Source organism: Narcine bancroftii, chromosome 2 (assembly GCF_036971445.1).
Source record: "Narcine bancroftii isolate sNarBan1 chromosome 2, sNarBan1.hap1, whole genome shotgun sequence".
NCBI lineage: Eukaryota > Metazoa > Chordata > Chondrichthyes > Torpediniformes > Narcinidae > Narcine > Narcine bancroftii.
In genome coordinates, this window is record NC_091470.1 from 153,410,666 (window position 1) to 153,435,453 (window position 24,788).

Consider the following 24,788-nt stretch of genomic DNA (forward strand, 5'->3'; position numbering starts at 1 on the left):
CTCAACTCTCCCATTTACAGAATGGCTGAGGATGCAGGTGGCCATCTATTCCCCAGTGATGTAAGTGAATATGACACAGTGTATGATGATGCACTGGATGGCACTGGATGGACCCCTGCTTTGAACATGATGCATGATATTGGTGAGTTGACACTGCCATTGTTCCATTTTGCTCCGAGTTACCCACACGCTCTCAATGATGTTATCACAGGTCTCCATAAATATTGATGGCGTAGAAATACTTGCACATTTCGTTGGGGACCCTGCTTACCCACTGAGAAAATGGCTGATGAAGGGGTTCACGCAATATCACATCATTGATCACCATAAGCGCACATTCAACTACACTCTGAGCCCCACAAGAATGGTTATGGAGAATGTGTTTGGCCATCTCAAAGGTTGCTGGAGGTGCCTGTCAAAATGAATAGATATCAATACTACCTTTGTGTCAGAGGTTGTTATTGCCTGCTGTGACTTGCATAATATCTGCGAGCCTAACAATAAGCACTTCCTGGAAGAGTGGAGGGGAGAGAGGCATCTGATCTCCCTCCTCCAGAAAGAATCCCTTACAGAGGGGCAACAGCCCATGTAAACGTAAACAAAAATTTTCAATAAAGGCAGTGTAAAAACTTTCTGGTATAAAGTGATGACACATTTTTGGCATCTCCTCATTAACTTTAATTCAAAACACTACAGAAATTGTATACAGAACGACTGCAGCAATAAATAAATCATGTGAAACTTTTCATTGGGCATTCTCGTCCTCTTCAAGCAGGCGAATGTAGGAGCTGAGATAATGGCCAATGAGGGATTGATCAGTTGAACCCTCAACACCAACCCGTGATGAGTGTGCCCTGCTTGAGGGGGTGATGCCAGTTGACATATAGGCAGGGTTCATCACTGCAGCCAGAAGATGGCAGCGGGAGGGGGAGGGCTGTATAGGGCAGTAATAGGGAGGAGAATGGAATGGGGAGGGCTGAGGGAGAGGTATGCAATGAGGATTGTGGCATCGTGGTGGCAGAAGATGGTTGGAATGCGGGGGAGGCTGGTGGGAAGAGGGAGGCAGGAGGCCTGCCAATGGAGGAAGGAGACTGAATAGTGGAGGGCCAAGGTTGGACTCACACAATTACTTCAATGGATGAGGTGAGTCTTGTTATCACTGCAATCCGTACCTGCATCTCCTGCCTAATTTCAGTTATCACTGACAGCCTGGTGCTCCTGTCCGTTGGTGGCATGTTCCTGACTTTCACTCTGCTGCTGTGCCAGCCATTGCTCCTGCATCAGTCCCTGAAACATCTCCACATGCCTCTCCCTTTGGTTCTGTTCTCTTTCCTGATCCCTCAGGCCAATTTCAGATAAGAACCCATGCATCTCAGCTGCTGCCTCCTGCCTCTCTGTGGGCTTCTTACGTTTCTGCCTCCTTCTGACTCTCGGATAGGGGTGAGACACATATGTGAATTAAATGCCACATTTTGACCATTAATTCAAACCAGAATTGACATTGAATAGATTAATTATGAGTCTTACCAGCTCCCTGCACAGCATGAGATGTGATCCCTGTGTTTTCACCTGTTGTCATCTGGTCAGTTGTGGTCTGCTGGTCAGCTGAGGTAGTAGCAGGAGATGAGGCAGAGGGAGAGGTTGAGGTACAGTGGGGGTGGGGGGAAAGCACCAGGAGCAGATGAGGGATCAGGGGTAGTTGATGGATCAGGGGTAGTTGATGGATCTGTGGCTGACTAGGTACAAGGGGCATCCTGTTCCTGTACCTCACCATCCTCCTTCTCCTCAAGCTCCAAACTGAGTTCGATGCATTGGACAACAGCCTCTTTCCTAGCCTGCAGGTTGCCTACAAGGGCGAGTGGTGTAGCTTGCCTGCTTGTACCCTAGATGTCATATGCCAGGTGAAAATAAGGCCAGTCCCAATGGTCTGTCATTCCTCCCATTATGATCCATGACCTTGTGAAGCTTCCTCTGATACCCCTTTGTCCCTCTGATACCCCTTTGCCCTGAGCTTTGATGCAATGCCCTCATAAAATTGCCCCTCTTTAATTGTGCCCATTAACTCTTACCCAGCTCCCTCCTCCAGCCTCAGGGTGGGGAGATGTTGCACCTCCCTATCCCCCACAGTTTGCAGAAGCCATATTTAAATTTTTGTTTGATTTAAACTTCTTTAAAGTCAAACCAAATACCATCTGATTTTATAAGACACAGTTTTTAGAAAGCTCTCCCAGTGTCCCTGCTATTTTTATATTACACTGATTTCAAAGGAGGAGTGGCTGCTTTGCCTTAGGACTCCAGCGTGTCTGCAGCACACCCCCATAGGGTTTAACGTGCTCACACAAAAAATTGCGCCTTTGCTATCCCACAATGCAATTTCCCATTCTACACTTAAATGTCTGCAGACTCTAGAGATTGTACTAAGAGTTGAGGCCAAAAATCCCCACTGTGAGATGATGTAATTGAAAAGATTTTGCTTTCACACTAGACACTTAAAAGGCCAATTGGCTGTTAATTCCTAGGATCACTTGCAAGTGTGGAAAATGGGGGCTTATGTGGATTTTACATGAATTCCTGGTAACACTGTGGGATTCCCCAGAGTGTTCCAGTTACCTCCCATTCTTATTCATGGTTTGCAATGAAATTTGTTTAACTGGTGAAACAAACTATTATTCTGCCTTGTCCCACTGACTTGCACTGAACTATTATTCTAATTATGGTTTTTAGACTGCAGGCATGTAATGGCACAATCGAGGAATTTTTTCGCTACACGGGCAGTCTGAAAAGGAATGTGCAGGAATTTGGAGTCAATTCCTGTCCCGCGATTTATCCTGCAGGACCCCTACAACCTTTTAGAGAAAGCCTGCTGTGTAAATCGTACTGGAAAAATTAGTTTTTTTTTTGTTTGTTTTTTTTTAAATTTTTTATTTTTCACACCATAAATCACATTAGCCATGATATACACTATTTCTTTTTCACACATATACAGTGACTTTTTCTCCCCCCCCTTTCCTCCCAAACCACCCCCCACCCCCCCATCATCCATTTTAGGTATACAATCTAGGTTGCATTAAGCCAGTCAGACAATGTTGTCATTCAACAAAATTACACCAGAAATTCTACTGAGTCCATTCTTTTCTTTCCTTCTCCTTCCATCAACTTAGGTAATGTTTGTCCCCGGTAGGTTTTCGCTATTGTATTTAATGTAAGGCTCCTATACTTGTTCGAATATTTCAATATTATTTCTTAACCTATATGTTATTTTTTCTAATGGAATACATTTATTCATTTAAATTTAGTAGTTTCTTCCTTTTAATTTGGTTATGTATTCCATTAATATTTAAAGTCATATAGTTCAGCGTAGCCCTTTTATATTTTGTTTATCTTCTCTTTCCGTTTTTCCATCATTACCTTTCCTCCTTTTCCATTTCTGTTTTCTTATTTTCAACTCTTTATAAGACAACATTCCTACAACATCCAACATTTTCCTTATTCTCCTATTTCTATCTTATTTATCCCCAATCTCCCCTTCACCTCCTGAGTTGTCCTTTATCCCTTGTCGGACAACCACATCTCCCCTCTCCATTTGGATTTGCGAATCCACTCGCAAGCGTCAACTGATTTTGCAGTGACCGCTATTTCCCCCCACCCCGCCCCCCCAGAAAATATTTCACTTTTCATATGTCACAAAGGTCACTCTTTTAATTCCCTCCTTATTCTCTCTATTCCATTACCTTCCCTTATTAATTCTTGTCTATACTATCTATATTTTCCTCTAAGTACAGATACATTCACGTATGCTCATTGTCTCTATTCACTCTTATACCTCTTTACCCGCATACATATCAATCGTGATCATTTTTACTCTCATTACCCGTCTTCATCCCTCAGTCTATTTTTGTCTTTACCCACATACATATCAATCGTGATCATTTTAACTCTCATTACCCGTCTTCCTCCCTCAGTCTATTTTTGTAATTGTTCTGCAAATTTTCGTGCTTCTTCTGGATCGGAGAATAGTCTGTTTTGTTGTCCTGGAATAAATATTTTCAATGCCGCTGGATGCTTTAGTATAAATTTATACCCTTTCTTCCATAAAATCGCCTTTGCTGTATTGAACTCTTTTCTCTTCTTTAGGAGTTCAAAACTTATATCTGGATAAATGAAGATTTTTTGCCCTTTATACTCCAGTGGTTTGTTGCCCTCTCTTACTTTTTCCATTGTCTTCTCCAGTACCTTTTCTCTTGTAGTATATCTTAGGAATTTTACTACAATAGATCTTGGTTTTTGTTGTGGTTGTGGTTTAGAGGCCAATACTCTATGTGCCCTTTCTATTTCCATTTCTTGCTGTAGTTCTGGACATCCTAGGGTCTTAGGAATCCACTCTTTTATAAACTCCCTCATATTCTTGCCTTCTTCATCTTCCTTAAGGCCCACTATCTTTATGTTATTTCTTCTGTTATGGTTTTCCATTGTATCTATTTTTTGAGCTAGTAGTTCTTGTGTCTCTTTAGTTTTTTTATTAGATTTCTCCAATTTCTTTTTTAAGTCTTCTACCTCCATTTCTGCTGCTACTGCCCGCTCTTCCATCTTGTCCATTTTCTTTCCCATTTCTGTTAAGGTCATCTCCATTTTATTTATTTTCTCTTCTGTGTTGTTTATTCTTTTTCTTAAATCCTTAAATTCCTGTGTTTGCCATTCTTTAAATGACTCCATGTATCCTTTAATAAGAGCAAGTATATCCTTTATCTTGCCTTTCTTTTCTTCTTCTATTTCACTGTACTCTTCCTCTTCCTCTTCTTCTTCCTCTGGGTTGACCATCTGTTGTTTCTTTGGTGCCCTTTCCTCCTCTTCTTTCTTGTTTCTATTGTCTTCTGTGGTCTCTTCTTGCTGCAGGTGTTCTGCAGCTGTCGTTGCCGGCTGTGGAGATCGACTCCCCAGCTGGTCCCCCCTCCCGTCGGTGTGTTTCTTTTCATTCGCATCGCGCATGCGCAAAGTATCGCGCATGCGCGGTTGCGCACTTTTACTCGGCTCTGCGAGCCATTTTTGTAGTCCATTATTTACCGACCTGAGGGAGCGGGTTTCTCTCTCCGCAGCGGGCCTCTTCGGACAGGTAAGGCCTTCACCTTTTTCCTCTTTTGTCTTCTCTTCCTCTCTTCTTACCGTTGCTTTCGATTTTTCTTTTTTTGTCGCCATCTTCTTTCCACCTTTATACTCACTTTTCTGTAACTTTTATTTCTGTGCCTTTGTGTTTTCCTTTGTTTTTCCCGACTTTTCTGGAGAGGGCTGGAGTTCACCGTCCGGCCACTACTCCATCACGTGACTCCTCCTTCGTACTGGAAAAATTAGTTGATGGTCATTCATTCAACTGCATGTCCAACCACCGGGACTGTTGCACTCAGGGACTTGCAGTCTAAAAAGGCGCCCAGTGTCAACGACCACACGGGCAGTAATTAGGTTAATTTTTTCTGCTATTTTCTTGAAATTTCAATCTAAAAACCATAACTGAATGCTGTCAAAACCCAGTGTTTCACAACATCTGAAAGGGTATGATGAGGCAAATATTACAGTTGAATCCAAAGGTAATCAGTAAACATGGGTCTGCATGAACAGCTACAACATGGTTATCCCTAATATTTCTGTCCAAATTCAGCCATATATACAGCAAGCACTTTATTATTACTGAAGGGAAATCAAGCTTATATTACTAAAGTCACCTCAACACCATTCTCAGAAACAGCTTCAGATAATTTGAATAATCTAAATCACTTTAAACTGTTCTCACAATGAAGTTTCTATTCATCTTCTTCACAGCAAATGCCACAGGACAATGGCTCTCAAATCTTTTTTTCCACTCACATAGCACCTTATGGCACAGATGTTCTATGGTTAGTAAGGGATTACTTATAGTGGTATGTGAATGGAAAAAATAGGTTGAGAACCACTCGCATAGGATCAATGACAGATAATGGCAAGAGAGAAAATCAAAACAGAAACCAAAAAGCAAAACTGAAAACACTCAGTGTACCAGGCAGCATCTGGGGAGAGAGAAAAACAGGTTAAAAAAAAGATCATTTGTCAGAAAGCAAGCACTGCATTCATGTTATTTCTTTTACATAGAAATTCCCCAAATACTTTTCAATGAATGGAGCAAATGACATAAGAAATAGGAGCAAGAGTAGGCCATCTGGCCCATCGAGCCTGCTCCACCATTCATAGCTGATCAAATGACAGGCTCATCTCCACCTACCTGCCTCTTCCCCATATCCTTTAATTCCCTTACTATGCAAAAATACATCCCACCTTTTTTAAAATATGTTCACTTAAGTCGGCTCCACTGCTTCAATGGGCAGGGAATTCCACAGATTCACCACCCTATGGGAAAAGCAGTTCCTCCTCATCTCCACCCTAAATCTACCGCCCTGTATCTTGAGGCTATGCCTTCTCAGTCTCGTTGGAGAATGATGACTCTCATAATCTTTCTGGAAGACCTGAGGAGTTGAGGATGACTTGCTTTCATTCCAGGGAACACCTTAGAGACAGCAGACGCTGGAATCTGTAACAAAGGGTAAACTGCTGGGCTGGAACCCTTCATCAAGACTGGGTCAAATCTTGATGCAGGATTCTGACCTGAAACGTTGACCATTCTTTTTCTCCCACTGATGTTGCTCGACCCACTGAGATTCTCTAGCAGATTGTTTTTTGCTCTTTCTTTGACTCAAATTCTGTGAGTTCTGACTGTAGAAATTTAGAAATTGTGTTTTAAAATAACCACACAGAAATCGTTATAAGTAAGACTCAACATGAGTTTATTCAGTCAAGAAGCTTCCAGAGAGCAGGATACAAGTTTAAGGCTATCAAAAGCCACTTTCAGGTGCTCAGATGCAGATAATGCGCTGGCAGACACAGCTGGGGGAGTGCAGTTGGGACGTTCAGGTGGTCGCGGAGAAGACGCCTTTCTGTCACCTGAATGTGCCAGCTGAAGAAGAGCCACATCCGAGTGAACGCCGGCTCCTGTGGATTACGGCCGTAGTCCCACTGCTGCTTTCAGGTGCAATGGGAGATTCTCGGAGCCAGAGATTATACCTACAGGAGAAGGGATAGGTAAGTACTCCTCCTGGCCGGGTTCTCCACTTTCAGGTGGCCACCTGACACCCGCCTTGGAATACAATAGGCAGCTTTACATCAGGGTATTTTGGCCTCCTGAAAGTGCCTAAACTCTCAGACAGGAATCAATTCTCACATCTTCTACTGAGTCATATCCTAATGCCTGACTACGACCTGTTAGAAGCGATCTAAAGGCTGCCATAAGCGTCCAGAACCACTCAGTCCCTGAATGGCATTGTTTCTGTTTTGAAATGTTGCCCACTATTGTTAACTTCAAGAATTTAAGATTACTATGAAACTAGCCCTTTACATGTGTAAATTGGTACCAGAAATCAGACAGGCAGAGAATAGACACTGATGTGTACTGTGAGTAATCCTTCCAGACTTTTAATTTTTTTGTATACCAGAAGGATGTTCTTAATTATAACTGGTACATGAGATTAAATGACCAACAACAAATCATTTTCCTGTCTTTAGGAAGAGGATATGCAAAATGTAAAATGTAAGCTGTAGCAATACCTTCAAAGAAATGTTATCCAATTTGTATGGATGAAAATCCCTTAAATATTGTACCCTATGATTGTGTTCTTTGAATGAGGTTCAAACAGTACTAGTGAGGTGACTGTCTACCCACCACTGGTACCCCTCATTCCCGCTGGCGTGACTCAATAAAGACTGTGATTTGGATTTTGTGGCTTGGTTGTATCTTGACAGGAGCTCGACTTTAACATGACATTGTTAATGAAACCAATGTGGGACCGACAAACTCTGACACATTGGGGCAGGAGCTGTTTTATGGGTGGGTAGTTTGGGAAAGGGTTCTTGGAAAGCCTTCTGCCATATGCGATTCTCAGAGTCATCCTAAACAGTCCTTTTTGAGCAGAAACGGGATTATCGTGATTCAGTGGGGATGTTAAACTTTTTACGAAAACATCCTTGAATTGTCCACCAGGTTATGGTGGGCCTCAGATTAAATGTTTGTTTCTGGAGGCTGCAGATGATTTGGCCCCACTGTGCAGATGAGTGGTAGAAACTTAAGGGGAGTTCATGCGAAAGGGGGGGTGGAGTTTGGAGTGGAAAGTTTCCTGGTGATAATCTCCTTGACCTTACATGTGGCTCATTAGGACAGAGGTGGTAACATCCTGTTCTGAAGGGATTATTTCTTTACCGGTATGAATATGGAGCCAGTTGATTTGACAATGCAGCAGGTGTGAAAAGATGTTAAAGCCTTTTTTTTAATTTCTTCAGCAGGACATTGCAAACTTTGTATATCATTCAAAAGTATGACGGGCTGCATTAAAAACTGCGACCAACACCTGACATGGTTTCCAGGTAGACCAGGTGAGAGGAGGGGCCAGTGAGAAGCGTACACGAAACTAAGCAAAGCAGAAGCAAAATGATTGTTAATTTTGGGAATGTGGTTTTGGCATAAATCCAAGCTTTCAATTAGAGTTCCTGCAGTCAGGCAGGTGAACTGGTTGGTTGGCAGCAGATGTTGGCCAGGTGGGTCTTTGAGGAGATCAGGAAAACAGGTTGGTCACCAGAATTTGTGCCTCATGGGATTGTTGTTAGATTGACAGCCATGAATATATGCATAACTCAGCTTGTAATAAGGAGGGCTGGAGAGAAAGGGAAGGTTGTGTTAACTCTTGTCTCAAAATAAGGATATTTTGTTTGACGTTTACTGATTAGAGACTCAGGCAGAACCAATAATAATTTAGCTATCTGCCTGTTTTAAATTTAGAGAGCAAGGAAAGACATTGGGAATGACCTTCACCATCAGAGTGGGTCAGAAGTTCAGAGACCTTTGCTTGATAAAATGTTTAGTACATTAAAAGGACCATTCTCTTGTATGCTTCTACAGATGACTTGAAGCTCAGACTTTGAATGGGGGCCATTGGTTCTGAAATGGGGGTCTGTAGAATGAGCAATCTATGACAATTCCCATTTGTCATAGATTTGTTCAGTTCTCGCAGATGCTTATTGAGGCTCAATACGGTAAGAATGATTGAGAAGAATTTTGGGGTGATTACACAGTCATGACAAGCCATGCAACTGCAGAGAAATGCAGGAGGAACTCAACAAGTCTCACAGCATCCAGAGAAAGTAAAGATATGTAATCGGCATTTTGGACCTGAGCCCTTCTTCAAGGTATGAAGGAGGCTGCACTCTCCATGCACCAACCCCAACTAAAAAAATTCCAATCTCATCCCATTGGAACGCCTGGCCTTCCACGCTAATCCCAACCAAAAAAGATCACAATCTCCCCCCCTCCCCACCCTTGGAATGCCTGGCCCTCTACTCTCTCTGCACTAACCCCAACCACCACTTCTCCCACTTTAAACCCTCTTCTGCCTACTCTGGACATTTATATTTCCAACTGCCGCCGAGACATCAACTGTCTCGACTCCCCTCACTCATTTCAATCTCACCCCCTTGGAATGCCTTGCCCTCCACTCCTTCAGCATTAATCCCAACTAAATATATGGACTCTGTGAGACCTGCCGAGTTTCTCCAGCATTTCTGTGTTTTACTACAGTGTCTGCAGACATTTAGATTTTAAGCCATGCATTTGGTTCAGATCTCTGCATTTTTTATGGTCTATTTTTCTTCTTCAGCAGCCAAATTTGAGGAGGATGCTTCAAGTCTCATTGAAGCCATAAAAGTCTACTTCTTGCTCTTCTCTTGACCTTCATGTACCATGAAAATCATACCATTGTTCCACTAAGAGGACAGAATCTATACTGAGATTTGAGGATTACACCTTCAGCCAATAGCAAGAGATGGCATCTGAGGACTGTAGCGATGACTATTCTAGTGTCTTACAGCAGTAAGACCCTTTGTTGAACTGCAATCAGGTTTGTCTCCCTTCTTGAAGATGGTCATAATCACCATGTCTTTGACATGTGCACACCTCCCCAAACCTAGGAGGTTGAGCTCTTGTCAGATGAATTTCCCTCTGCCATGATTTAGGACATCAGCTGGGATAATGTCTGGATGTACATCTTGTATTTTTTCCATTTGTTTTTTTGAGTTCTTTTCAGTCTGTAGCGGTAGTGAGAATGGACTGGACAGTTTGCCACGAGGTATCCGTGTCAAGGACAAATTTATGGTTGGGATGAATGGGTACTACCTGACTCTAAGGCTTTTAGCAGGGTGGGCCTTAGGTTGGACCAGTGATAATGTGGTGCCCAGTTGCTGGACTTGCTGTGCTTTGTCCACCCACTACATTGTTCACAGTGATTCTACTAAGTTTGACCTTCAAATGACTGCAGAGTTTATTTCCTTGTTTATTCAATCCAAAAAAACTTGAATTTGTGGTTAAATTAGTTCTCAGATCTCTTTGTCATTCTTGTTAAACTTCCCCACATAGTCTTAAATTTAAAAATTCAGGGCTTGGATGTTGTGTTGCAATATAGGAAATGTCCAATTTGCTTCATCATCTTCTCAGATTATCTGATTATGACAAGATAAAGTATTTTAAAAGATTATGACTGAGAGATAAGTAGAGACCAGGATGCCAAGAAGATTATCTGATTGATTTCAAGGTACTTTGATAAGATCTTTCACTTTCACAATTGAATGTCTAATCAGAAAGGAAGATCAGCGGCATCTGTCACTCCTTCATCCTCATTAGAATTAATTTTTGTACACATTCTTTTTGTTGGATTACTCACTCTGTCGCTCTTCTAAAGGTGCTGACTCTGTTTGAGGTTTTGGACCATGCTGTGGGTGTGGCGTAGATGGCAGGACCTCCCAGATATACAATGAATTTCTGCCCAGTTAAGGGTCCTGCAGATGAACTGGCCCTCGTTTCTATAGAGCACATGAGCAGAAGCCCTCATCCCACTTTCCTTCAACAACCCATCTGATAAGGTCTTTCAAACTTTCTTCTGGCACTAACTATAATTTCTGGGCAGACTCTAGTAAAGAGAGGCTGGATTTGTTCTACTTCCTTAATTCTATATTTACTCTATATGTTTCCCCTTCCCCTGGAGATGGTTTGCTTCTATTTTCTATTTATCATCACTTCATGGTTTGAAATAGCCATGATAATATCATCCAATCTGTAACCTTCATTCAATCTATCGCTCTGCAGCAAATAGTATAGACGTACGATCACTGGGAATCAGGTGCGAAGTCACGGAGGTCATTCCTTAATCACCAAAGCATGACAATGACCATACATTATTGGCAGTTTAAGGATGATGTCAGCAGAATACATGAGCATTCTTTATTGAATTTTCTTTGCTTCAGATTTCAGATTCAGATTTATTGTCAGAGTACATACATGAGATCGCATACAACCCTGAGATTCTTTTTACTGCAGGTGAGGCAGAATTACCATTTACTGTAGTGCAAAAAAATAAACTGTACAGCGTATACATGTAAGCAAATAAAGAACTGTTAACAGATAACGAATGTAAACAGATAACAAATGTAAACTGACTGTGTTACAGAATTAAAAAATCAATAAAGTGTACAAGTAAAAGTCCTGAAATGAGTCCCTGATTGAGTTTGTCGTTGAGGAGTCTGATGGTGGAGAAGGAGCACCTGTTCCTGAATAGGTTTGAGTCTTGCGGCACCTATACCTCTTTCCTGATGGCAGCAGCGAGAACAGAGCATGTGCTGGGTGGTGTGGATCTTTGATGATTGCTGCTGCTCTCCAATGGCAGCGTTCCCTGTAGATGTTCTTGATGATGGGGACGGTTTTGCCTGTGATATCCTGGGCGGTGTCCACAAACTTTTAGAGGGCTTTAAGCTCAGGTGTTCGCATACCAGACCACGACAGCACACTTTCCACCACACATCTGAAGAAATTTGCCAGGGTTTCTGGTGTCATACCAAACCTCCGCAAACTCCTGAGGAAGTAGAGGTGCTGACCTGCTTTCTTCATTATGCCATTTGTGTGTTGGCTCCAGGAAGGATCCTCCAAGATTGTGACTCCCAAGAACTTAAATTTGCTCACCCTCTCATTGACATTCATGGAATTGGTACAATAAAAGTTCACTAAGCCAATGTCAATTTGTTCAGAACTTCTGAAGGTTGGGCATCTGGCTCAGATATTCTAGAGGAGCCATTTTCAACCTTTTATTTGGCTATAGCCCCCTTAGGATTCTGCTCAAAATTTATGGGCCCTTTTCCTTTGAAGTAATCAAGTTTAGTTGGTTCCTTTGTAATTTATGCTGACCACAGTCCATGCCCCCCCCCCAAATGTGCTGTGCCCCCCCCCCCCCCGGGGTGTCCTCCATTGAGAATGGGTGGTTGAGAGCAGGAGATCAGAGTGCAAGCAGACAGGTGGCCATTGTGGGACATTCGGACTATGTAAGGTGGCTGGAATCTAGATTTTGAGCTAGGTGCACATCAAGAGCCCGCGTTCAATTCCTGAACATCAGCTGGCATGAAATATGCATAGGTTAGCACTGGACTCGGGAGCCGGAATACTTGTATATTTTTCTGCTCCCTTTTATGAGTTCACTGGAAAATTTGTTTAATTGCTGTTTAACATGTAAAAAAAAAGTGAATTAAAAGAGTTTTTTGGAAAGATATATATATATATATATATATATAGGTGTAACTTACAATAGACCAGAAAATCTGCTTGTCCTTCATGGCCGAAATTGCAAGGCTTGCCGCAATGTTGTTCACAGGTAAACCCCCCCACTACCATCGAGAACATCGATAGGGAATGCTGCCATCAGAGAGCAGCAGCAATCATTAAGGATCCACACCATCCAGCACAAGCTCTGTTCTCGCTGCCATCAGGAAAGAGGTATAGATGACACAGGGCTCACACCACCTGCTACCCCTCCACCATCAGACTCAATCAAACTCAAATCAGGGACTCACTTAAGGAATCATACTTGTGCATTTTGTTGATTTTTTTCTCTCCATATTGCAGTCAGTTTGTTTACATTTCTTTATTTGTTTACATTTTAACACTGTGTACAGTTTTTTTTTGCACTGCCAATTAGTGGTAATTCTGCCTCTCCCACAGGAAAAAGAATCTCAGGGTTGTATGTGATGTCATGTATGTTCTCTGACAATAAATTTGAAATGCGATAAACCTTCCAGATCCTGACAAATAATAGTCATGGTGTATGATATTTATGGGTCCATAATACATGTAGAATATACTTCATTACACTGATGGTGTCCAATAATGAAACCTTTACCTTTTACATTAATAGACTGACTCGCCAAGGCAAATAGCACCTTTGGAAGACTACACAAAAGAGTCTGGAAAAACAACCAACTGAAAAACCTCACAAAGATAAGCGTATACAGAGCCGTTGTCATACCCACACTCCTGTTCGGCTCCGAATCATGGGTCCTCTACCGGCATCACCTACGGCTCCTAGAACGCTTCCACCAGCGTTGTCTCCGCTCCATCCTCAACATCCATTGGAGCGCTTTCATCCCTAACGTCGAAGTACTTGAGATGGCAGAGGTCGACAGCATCGAGTCCACGCTGCTGAAGATCCAGCTGCGCTGGGTGGGTCACGTCTCCAGAATGGAGGACCATCGCCTTCCCAAGATCGTGTTATATGGCAAGCTTTCCACTGGCCACCGTGACAGAGGTGCACCAAAGAAAAGGTACAAGAACTGCCTAAAGAAATCTCTTGGTGCCTGCCACATTGACCACCGCCAGTGGGCTGATATCGCCTCAAACCGTGCATCTTGGCGCCTCACAGTTTGGCGGGCAGCAACCTCCTTTGAAGAAGACCGCAGAGCCCACCTCACTGACAAAAGGCAAAGGAGAGAAAACCCAACACCCAACCCCAACCAACCAATTTTCCCCTGCAGCCGCTGCAACCGTGTCTGCCTGTCCCGCATCGGACTTGTCAGCCACAAACGAGCCTGCAGCTGACGTGGACTTTTTACCCCCTCCATAAATCTTCGTCCGCGAAGCCAAGCCAAAGAAGAAGAATAGACTGACATGAGGAGAAGGAATTTACAAATAGTTTCTGCTTGTGAAACTCTTTCATTCTATTGAGATCTAACAAAGTTCCCAGTCTTCAATCTCCCAGAGCTCCTGTACAGGGGGAAGTTGGTTGAATGCTGAACGAGTTCTGAAGAGGGACCTCAGCAAAGGAAGGGTCTGGTGGTCAGAGACTGCAATTTGCGGCAGACCATGTTTGCAATATGAAGGGGTTATTCTCACAGTACAAAGTGCAGCCTCCCTCCGCCGCACTGCCCATGCTGTGACTTCACGAACAGGTCTACCTTCCCCTTTGCAGTGGCCTCCTCTCAACCCAGGCCCACAGCTCAAATAACTCTGTACGACTTTCCTGTTTGAAACCACAGTGGAATGGTTTCTCTCTCTCTTTTTTTACACAAACAGGAAACTAAATATGTCTTCAGAGCTGATAAAAATGAACACGAGGCATCTGACAGAGCAGTTGATCCACCCTGAAGATATGTTCCTACCATGTCCAGGGTTGCTGATTCACAATGATCCACAATTTGCATATCAACCTCCTCCACTACCCCCACACACCACCTCTGTCCTTTTACATCACACATAATTTCTGTTTCGTTGCTGCATTCATTACATTGCAACGTCAGAAAGTGGTTGCAGTGGGATGACGTCATGAGGCTTCAAGTTGTGGATTCAAATCTACCCCAGTGTCATTAACATGTTGTCTATAAAATAACCACCTTATAAAATAAATTAAAATAGTGCAAGAAAAAAAGGTCAAAATAAGGCAGCGCATGTTATTCGTTATTCATTCAGGAATCTGATGGCAGAGGAGATCTCTTTGCTCCTCTGCCCTCCTCAGTGCCCGACCATTTACTGTAGATCTCCTACCTTGGTTTGCCCCTCCAAAATGCATCACCTCACACTTGTCTGCATGAAACTCCATCTTCCATTTTTTGGTCCATTCTTCCAGTTGGTTTAATCCCTCTGCAAGCTTTGTAAACCTTTATCGTTGTCCAGAACACCTCCTATCTTTGGGTCATCAGCATACTTACTGATCCACTTTACCACATTATCATCTTATCATCCAGATCATTGATATGCACAACAAACACTGGCCCCAACACTAATCCCTGAGTCATACAATTAATCACAGGTCTCCAGTCTGAAAAGCAACCATCCACCATCACTCTCTGTTTTCTCCCACACAGCCGATTTTGAATCCAGTTTACAACCTCTCCATTGATACCTTTTGAACAAACCTCCCATATGGTACCTTGTCAAAGGCTTTACTAAAGTCCATGTAAATGATCTTTTATTGAATTTAGCATTTTAATCGCATAATGATGCTGACACATTACGATTGTTCAACTGACCTAAAAATGTTATGCAGTTGATTTTCGTTTGGACTCAGCATCTGATGCCTCTTGTGTCAGTGTCCAATAATAGTCGGTCAGCATTGATGGATTCCAGTTGCCCTGATATTGGTTTTCCATGGTCACAATGACTTGGTAAAACCTTTCACCATATTCATTACTGTCTGCACCAAGATCAGCAGGGAAGGAGTTCAAGTGCGAATATAGAAAGTGAATTTTCAATGACACGTTGCACTTTATGGTTGTCAGTATGTTTGTAGTAGCGAGCTCTCCACTGGCCACTGAGACAGAGGTGCACCAAAGAAGAGGTACAAGGACTGCTTAAAGAAATCTCTTGGTGCCTGCCACATTGCCCACCACCAGTGGGCTGATATCGCCTCCAACCGTGCATCTTGACGCCTCACAGTTTGGCGGGCAGCAACCTCCTTTGAAGAAGACCGCAGAGCCCACCTCACTGACAAAAGACAAAGGAGGAAAAACCCAACACCCAACCCCAACCAACCAATTTTCCCTTGCAACCGCTGCAACCGTGCCTGCATGTCCCGCATCAGACTTGTCAGTCAAGCCAAGCCAAAGAAAAGAAGTAGACTGAAAATATGACAGGAAATTACAAAAATGGGTTATCTATAGAATGGTACATGACAGGAACATTTTAAGGTGATTTTTTGTAATCACCCAAAAATGTTCTGGAAGCAAACTCTCCGTATACAGTGTAATTACACTTCTCTTGTAATTCATCAGTTGTAAGGAAAAGTGAAATGTTTAGAACCTGAATTTCTTTCCTGTATTAATGAGTGCTTCATTCTCTGAGTATTTAGCTCACCCAGGCTGCTAGTGCCTGTAGCTTCCACTGTGCACCCGATGCACACACTGGAAGGATTCATTCATCTTTTATAGTGAAAGCACAATGCTGGAGAAACTCAGTAGGGAAATGTATCTTTATCTTTTCTACGTCTGGGCACTCTCCAAATGGTTGGCATTAACATCAATTTCTCTGGTTTCTGGTAGCCTACTCCCTGTTCTCCCTCCCTTCCCTTTCCTCCAGCTCTCCACCCCCTTCCCTCTCCACTCTCCCTCTTTCCCCTGCGTGCTGGCATGCCCTCCTGCCTATGGGACTGTGTTCCTCCACCTGCCCTTACCCCCTCCCCCCAGTTTTGTTCAGGCACCTGCCCACATTTTGGTGATGTATCTTTATCTTTGCTCACTGCCTCCTGCTTTGTAAATTTATGAAGCTCTCCTCATATTGGCCCATGCAGTACTGTGTATGGGTCAACTACCTGGACTGGTCGCAAAATGAACATTCTCTCTGTTCTTTGGTCCAAGCGATAATAAATTTGAAAAAAAAGGTTAAAATATTTATGTTTCCCAGACATGGACTTTTGATCCAAGAATTGAATTGGTATCTCTAAAGCAGTGGTTCTCAACCTTTTTTTCCATTCACATACCTCACACGCCATAAGTGCTCTGTGGTTAGTAAGAGATTACTTAAGGTAGTATGTGAGTGGAAATAAAAAAGGTTGAGAACCTTTAGAGCACACATGTCAAACTCAGGCCCGTGGGCCAAATTTGGCCCGTGATATAATTATATTTGGCCCGCAAGATCATGTCAAATATGTATTAGAGCTGACCCGCTGGCCGCCACGCCAGTATAAGCGCATGCACAGCTAATACTACAAATCCCAGAATGCTTTGCAAATGCGTTGGCGCCGGCCCGTCAGCCCGCTAATCGCCCCCACCTCCTCTCTTTTCTTTCATTAGCATCTGCGACCTGTCGCCCAACTCACATGTAATAAACCCCTTACGAAAAATAGCCAAACGAAAGACAGAAAACAGGACCTTTCAAGACAGGTGGGAGGCAGACTATATGTTCATCATTTTAAAAGACAAACCTGTTTGTCATTGAAGCAAGTTGTTATTTTTTTGACTTGTTGGCTTGTGAAAAAAAAATAAATTTAAAAGGAGCTTAAAGGCTATAGAGAAATATTATTTATTGAATATTTTATTTCTCATTTGTTAATGCTTCTTCTGGAAAGAGTTTAACCAAAACTATGATTAAATATTTATTTTAATAAGAAAAAGTTTAACATTACATATGTTGAAAGAAGAGAAAACATGCAGATGTTGTTGAAAATTTTCAATAAATATTTAGTTTGGCCCACGACTTCGTCCAAGTTTTTAATTTTGGCCCTCTGTGAATTTGAGTTTGACACCCCTGCTTTAGAGAACGGGACGGAATATCCCAAACCATCACAATCCTCTTGCCTCCCTCTGTTCACTCCCTGAATCTTCTTGTCATCCAAAAAGACCAATTAGTGGATTCAGCTGCTCAAAAAAGAACTGAGTGGTCCTGAGAATCTTTCATAACTCATTCGTAAAGTGGCCATAATTGCAATGTTCATTATTGGATGCATGGATGGTGAAATATCTTAGAAAAGATATAGCAAGGTTGGAGAAGGTACAAAGGAGGTTGACCAGAATGATTCCAGGAATGAAAGAGATAACATACAAGGAACGCTTAGCGGCTCTTGGACTCTATTCATTAGAATATAGAAGAATGAGAGGGGATTTCATAGAAACATTTCGAATAATGAATGGATTGGACAGAGTGGATGTAAATAAGATGTTTCCCCTGTTGGGTAATTCCAGGACAAGAAGGCACAGTTTAAGAATTAAAAACTACTAATTTACAACAGAGATTAGGAGAAATTGCTTTAGCCAGAGGGTAGAGGAATTGTGGAATTCATTACCACATACAGCTGTGGAGGCAAGATCATTGGGGAAATTTAAAGGGGAAATTGATAGGTATCTAATTAGTCAGGGTATCATGGGTTACGGGGACAAGGCCAGAACTTGGAACTAGATGTGAGAATAGTTTGGCTAAGGGAGGTTTCACAGAGCAGACTCGATGGGCCAAATGGTCTGTTTCTGTTCCTTTTTCTTGTAATCTTGTGAGGGCATAGACAAGCTGGTTGAATGAGCTGTTAAATGATAAGTCATATTCGATACAGAATATTGTGAAATGGTATACTTCTGCACAAAGAATAAGGAGACACAATGTCTAAATAACACTGGAAGACAGAGGCCTAGGTTTATACAAGTCTTTGTGAGAGAGGTTAATAAATTTCCTGGGATCGTTTAATGAAGGGAATTATTAAAACAAAGATAAATTATGTTGAAACTGTGTAAAATATTGGATCTCTATGAATGAAGATTTGTGAACAATTCCTAGTCAGTATCCACAAAAATTTCCCTTTGGGGCAAAGAAGATTAGATAGAGACGGTCGGGGAAGGGCAGTTCTGCTGTTGATATAAGAACTGGCATGGGAACAGGTTTCAAATTTTCGACAAAGAATACTGTAATGGTATGGATAGTATATGCTAATTGGCTTGGGCTGGCCCGCCCCTTGACGACACTCTTACCCAGACTCCTCCCCTGGGACCCAGGCCATAAAGGTTGGGCCACCTTTCCCTTCCCTAGTCTGGATCTGGGCCAGCTCAAGTCTTCTGTGCAATAAAGCCGATCGTTCCCCTCGAGTCTTTGTCATTGCAATTTTTGGGGTCACTTTGTTGGAGCAACTGATAGTGCCCAACAAATACAAAGACAAGATTTTAACTCAGAGAACACCTGTGAAACAGAGCTTCAAAAGGAAATTAGAAAGAGACACGAGAGTGAATAATTTGCAGAATTATTTGAAAATAGGATTGCTCTATGAGACAGATTAGACTCAGTGGGCCAAACAGCCTCAGTATGTTCCTTGACAATTCTATGATTCAATAGATTGTGAATTGTGCGTATCAGTCCATTATTTGAGACTGGAATGCAGGGTAGACAAAGGAGCAAGAGGTTTTGTAGGCAGTGGACCTAATGCATTTTGACTTCTCTAGTTTCAAGGTTACTTATGACATTTGCAGCCCTATGACTATTTCTGCTGAGGCTGAAATTGGAATTTTCTAATTTACATACACATGCATACACACATGCACAACAATGCACAAACATGCATGCGCGCATCTCACACTCATACACACACACAAACACGCACGCGCGCGCGCACACACATACACACACACACACACACACACACACACACACACACACACACACACACACACACACACACACACACACACACACACACACACACACACACACACACACCAATCCATTCTCAGGTCAATTAGCACCTCCTACTCGTACTTTTAAATTTATATCTAAAGCAGAAGTAGGTCAAAAGTTGTCTTTTTTTAAGATTCTCACTTCCACACACAGAAGACAATTAGTGTTTGTGACAGGCTATAGGCAGGGGTTGACTGTGAGAACATACACATTCACATGACAAGCATCAAACTCTACATTGATTCCAGTTGATTGCGCAATAACCATGGCAACAACAAGCACTCTGTATCTGAGGGAGTACTGGGGATGGATAGCTGGAAAGATTTGGGACAATAATGGAGAGGAAGTATCACAGATATTAATTCAAAGATGGGGACTTCGAGGTTCGCTCCGAGACTTTATGAACATATCACGGAGAGCCTGCAGAAGTCTAAACCACCATCAAAACTCTAAATTTCAGTGGTTAAAAGTTCATATTTAGACATGAGAAAGCAACAAGCTGGCCTACTTGTTATATCTTCCTTGTTAAGTGTCTGATGAATCCTTCAAATAGGAAGGGTCTAATGAATCTTTTAATGGGTTAACTAACCATACTCCCCAGTCTTTATTCAAATGCTTGCCTGCTTAATTATACATTGAATAAGGGTTCAGGCCTGAAATGTCAGCAATATATCTTTACCTCCTATGAACATTGTGAGGTCAGCTGAGTTCCGCTAGTGTGTTTCTACTATATTTAAGTATTTTATCAAGATTAGCTTTATCAGGACTCAGGATCAATCAGTCATTTAACATGTTTAACAGTCTTTCAGTCCACCTTGGATGGTGACTGTCCACCCGGGACAGTGACCACCCGAGATTGTGACCACCCGGGATGGTGTTTGCCTACCAGGGTCAGTGATCTCCCAGGATGGAGTCTCTCCACCCAGGACAGTGACAACCCGGGATGGTGACTGCCCACCGGGACAGTGACTACCCAGGATGGTGTCTGTCCACCCAGGACCATGACTAACTGGGATGATGACTGTCCATCCAGGACAGTGACTACCCAAAATGGTGACTGTCCACACGATACAGTGACTGTTCACCCGGTACAGTGACTACCCGAGATGGGAGGTGTCCACACGGGACAGTGACCACCTGGGATGGCGACTGTCCAACCAGGACAGTAACTACCCGGGATGGTGACTGTCCACCCGGAAGAGTGACCATCCAGGATGGCGTGTTCAGCCAGGACAGTGACCACCCGGGATGGTGCCTGTCCACCCAGTACAGTGACTACCCAGGATGGTGACTGTCCACCCAGGACAATGACTACCTGGAATGGTGCCTGCCCACCCGGAACAGTGACCACCTGGGACAGTGACTTTCCACCCAGGACAGTGACCACCTGGGATGGTGTCTGTCCACACGGGAGAGTGAGTACCCGGGATAGTGCATGTCCACCCAGGACAGTGACTACCCGGGATGGTGCCTGTCCACCCGGTACAGTGACTACCCGAGATGGTGCCTGTCCACCCGGTACAGTGACTACCCGGGATGGTGACTGTTCACCCGGGACAATGACTACCCAGGATGCTGAGTGTCCACATGGGACAGTGACCACCTAGGATGGTAAGTGTCCAACCGGGACAGTGACCACCCAGAATGGTGTCTGTCAACCAGGGTCAGTGACTACCTGGGATGGTGTCAGTCCACCCAGGACAGTGACTACCCGGAATGGTGACTGTCCACCCGATGCACTGTCCACCCAGGACAGTGACTACCCGGGATGGTGACTGTCCACCCAGGACAGTGACTACCCGGAATGGTGACTGTCCACCCGATACAGTGACTGTTCACCTGGTACAGAGACTACCCGAAATGGTAGGTGTCCACACGGGACAGTGACCACCTGGGATGGCGACTGTCCAACCAGGACAGTGACTACCCGGGATGGTGTCTGCCCACCCGGAACAGTGACCATCCAGGATGGCATCTGTTTAGCCAGGACAGTGACCACCTGGGATGGTGTCTGTCCACCAGGGATAGTGACTACCCGGGATGGTGTCTGTCCACCAGGGACAGTGACCACCCGGGTTGGTGTCTGACCAGCCATGATAGTGACCACCTGGGATGGTGTCTGACCAGCCATGACAGTGACCACCTGGGATGGTGTCTGTCCACCTGGGACAGTGACTACCTGGGATGGTGACTGTCCACCAGTGACAGTGAGTACCCTGCATGGTGCCTGTCTACCTGGTACAGTGACTACCCGGAATGGTGAGTGTCCACACAGGACAGTGCCCACCCGGGATGGTGACTGTCCACCCAGGACAGTGACTACCCAGGATGTGAGTGTCCACATGGGACAGTGACCACCCGGGATGGTGACTGTCCACCCAGGACAGTGACTACCCAGGATGGTGACTGTCCACCCAGGTCAGTGACTACCCATGGTGGTGTCTGCCCACCAGGGACAGTGTCTACCTGGGATGGTGACTGTTCTCCCAGACAGTGACTTCCCGGGATCGTGACTGCCTGCCTAGGATGGTAACTGCCCAGGACAATGACTGACCAGCTCAGTGACTCCCTTCTCGAGAAGGTGACTCTCTATTCGGTATGGTGACCACCTAGAATGGTGACTACCGGGATGGTGACTGCCTTCTCAGGATGGGGACTGACCTCTTGGGACAGTGACTGCCTGTGTAGTGATAACCCAGGACAGGGACCGATCACTCTGGACGGGGACTGACTGTCATTTTGGGGATTTACACATTTTCGTTGAAAATAAGTAAATCATTGACGATGTTGTCATTTTGAATTGACTGTAAATTACATGCTGAAGAATGGCTAAGCAACCTGATATCATACCAAAATGGACACAAGGTCAATCAATTATGTCACTAATTTTACAAGATGCAAAGAGAAATAAAAATTAGGCTATTTACTAATTGTATCTCCAACCTGGTGAAGAAGTGCAAAAATTATATTTTTATTTGATCAAAGATAGAATGAAAGTGCATGGACCAACTGCTCGGGACAGAGACTGACCACATTATATCAAAACTTGTACTGTTCAAAACTATTTTATGCAGGATATGCTGTAGAGCAGGGGTGGCCAAACTTTAATTATTAATTTAGTCATACAGCCCATGAGTCTGTGCCGCCCAATTAACCTACACCCCTGGTAAATAATCATTGCCCGAAATGGCCCGTAACCATGCGAAATGTCTAAATTAAATATTAAAAGGTTGGCCATCCCTGCTGTAGAGGATGGCTACTTAATATGGAGGACATCAATTATGGCAGCGACTGACAAGGAAATTAACCCATTCTGATCAAGATTAATGGCATCATACTAACACATTTTCATGGTAGGTGCAGTAACCAGGGCTGTGCCAGTATCACTTCTACTTTCTCTCTCAGCAGATAAAGTGGGAACATTCTATTGTTAGTAGGTTCCACAAACATTATTATACCAGGAATAAAGGTGTGGAGACTCCTGATCTGCATTCACTCAGAGCAGTGAGATATACTGTATTCAGAAGATTTTTCAACACCAGGAAAATTGCAAGAAAGAATGACCAACCACAGTCCTTTCCTCCGGAGAAGAAAAGGCTGAGGATGAATAGATGGGGATAAACCATTTTTTTGTATCAACTAAGCCCAGGTCATGACAGCTAAAATATAAGATAAAAACTATCACATTGAATAAAGGATTAAGAGCAAGTCAGTGCCAACCCAACTGGCCAGTGTTCAAAGACATTTTCAATCTCTCATTGCTGCAATCGGAGGTTCCCATCAGCTTCAAAAGGGCAACAATCATACTGGTGCCCAAGAAGAAGAGAGTGAGCAGCCTCAATGACAATCACCCAGTCGCACCCACATCCACTGTGATGAAATGCTTTGTGAGTTTGGTCATGGCCAGAATGAACTTGTACTTCAGTCAAGATCTCGATCCGGTGCGGACTCGAAGGGCTGACATGGCCTGTTTCCGTGCTGTAAATGGGTATATGGTTACATCTATTGCAATTCGCCTACTGCCACAATTGTTCGACAGCAGATGCAACCTCGTTGGCACTCCATTCAGTTCTGGATCACCTAGAGAACAGCAATACGGGCATCAGGCTACTCTTCAACAACTACACCTTTACTTTCAACACCATCATGACCCTCAGTACTGGTTAACAAGCTCCAAAACCTGGGCCTCTCCGGCCACCCTTTGCAACTGGATCCCTGACTTCCTTCCTCATTGGAAGACAACAGTTAATATGAATCAGAAGCAACATCCCCTCCTGATGGACAATCAACAAAGGCACATCTCAATGATGCTTGCTTAGTCACTGCTGTATTCATTCTACACCCATGACTATGTGGGTAGGTGCAATTCAAATGGCATCTAAAATTTGCCAATGTCACCATGGTCAGATACCAATGACGAAGCATACTTGAGTGAGATAGGTCAGCTAGTTGAGTGGTATCACAGTAACAACAAGTTTGCACTCAACGTGAGCAAAATTAAGGAAATGATTGTGGATTTCAGGAAGGGGAAAGCAGGAGAACTCAAACTAGTTTTCATTGAGGGGTCAGAAGAAAGGATCAAATTCCTGGATGTCAACATCTCTGAAGATCTGACCTTACTGCAATCATGAAGAGGATTGCCAGCAGCTGTATTTCATGAGGAGTTTGAGAAGATTTGGTTTGTTTCCAAAGTCTCTTGCAAATTTCTGACTGGTTGCATCTCTGTCTGGCAATGCACAAAACAGACGAATCGACGGAGAGTTCTGAACTCAGCCAGCACCATCATGGGCATCAGTCTTCACCCAACTGAAGACATCTCCAAGAGGCGGTGTCTGAAGAAAGCAGCCTCTATCCTCAAGGACCCTCACCACCCAGCTCATGCCCTCCTCACATTGCTACCATTATGAAAGAGGTACAGGAGCCTGAAGATGAACACCCTTCAGTCACCAGATTTATGAATGGACATCGAACCTACCTCACTTTGTCTTCTTTTGTTTATTTTTAAAATGTGACTTGTAATAAAATTTGGACACATGATGCTGCTCCAAAATGACAACTTTCATGGCATGTTCATGACAATAAATTCTGATTCTGGTGATTATTACTTGGAGAGTAACAAACATGTTGAGCTCACACTTGCAACAAGTGGCTGCAGCAGAGAACTATGATGCATTTAAGAAGAAAGCATAAAGAAGAAAGAAGGGGCAGACAAGGACAAAATGGGAAGAGATCAGAACAAAGTGCAGAGGGTCATCTGGTTTTTTTTGAG

At 43.5% G+C, this 24,788-nt stretch overlaps 1 protein-coding gene across 1 annotated transcript in view; it reads right to left on the reverse strand.

Moving 5' to 3' along the window:
- Nucleotides 1–6,789: 6,789 nt before the first annotated feature.
- Nucleotides 6,790–24,788, reverse strand: part of LOC138752967 (uncharacterized) — a 57,445-nt gene continuing 39,446 nt past the window's right edge. Inside the window, exon 12 of the mRNA XM_069915567.1 lies at nt 6,790–7,083. The gene's annotated coding sequence lies outside the window, so the exon portion shown is untranslated. The remainder of the gene's footprint in view (nt 7,084–24,788) is intronic.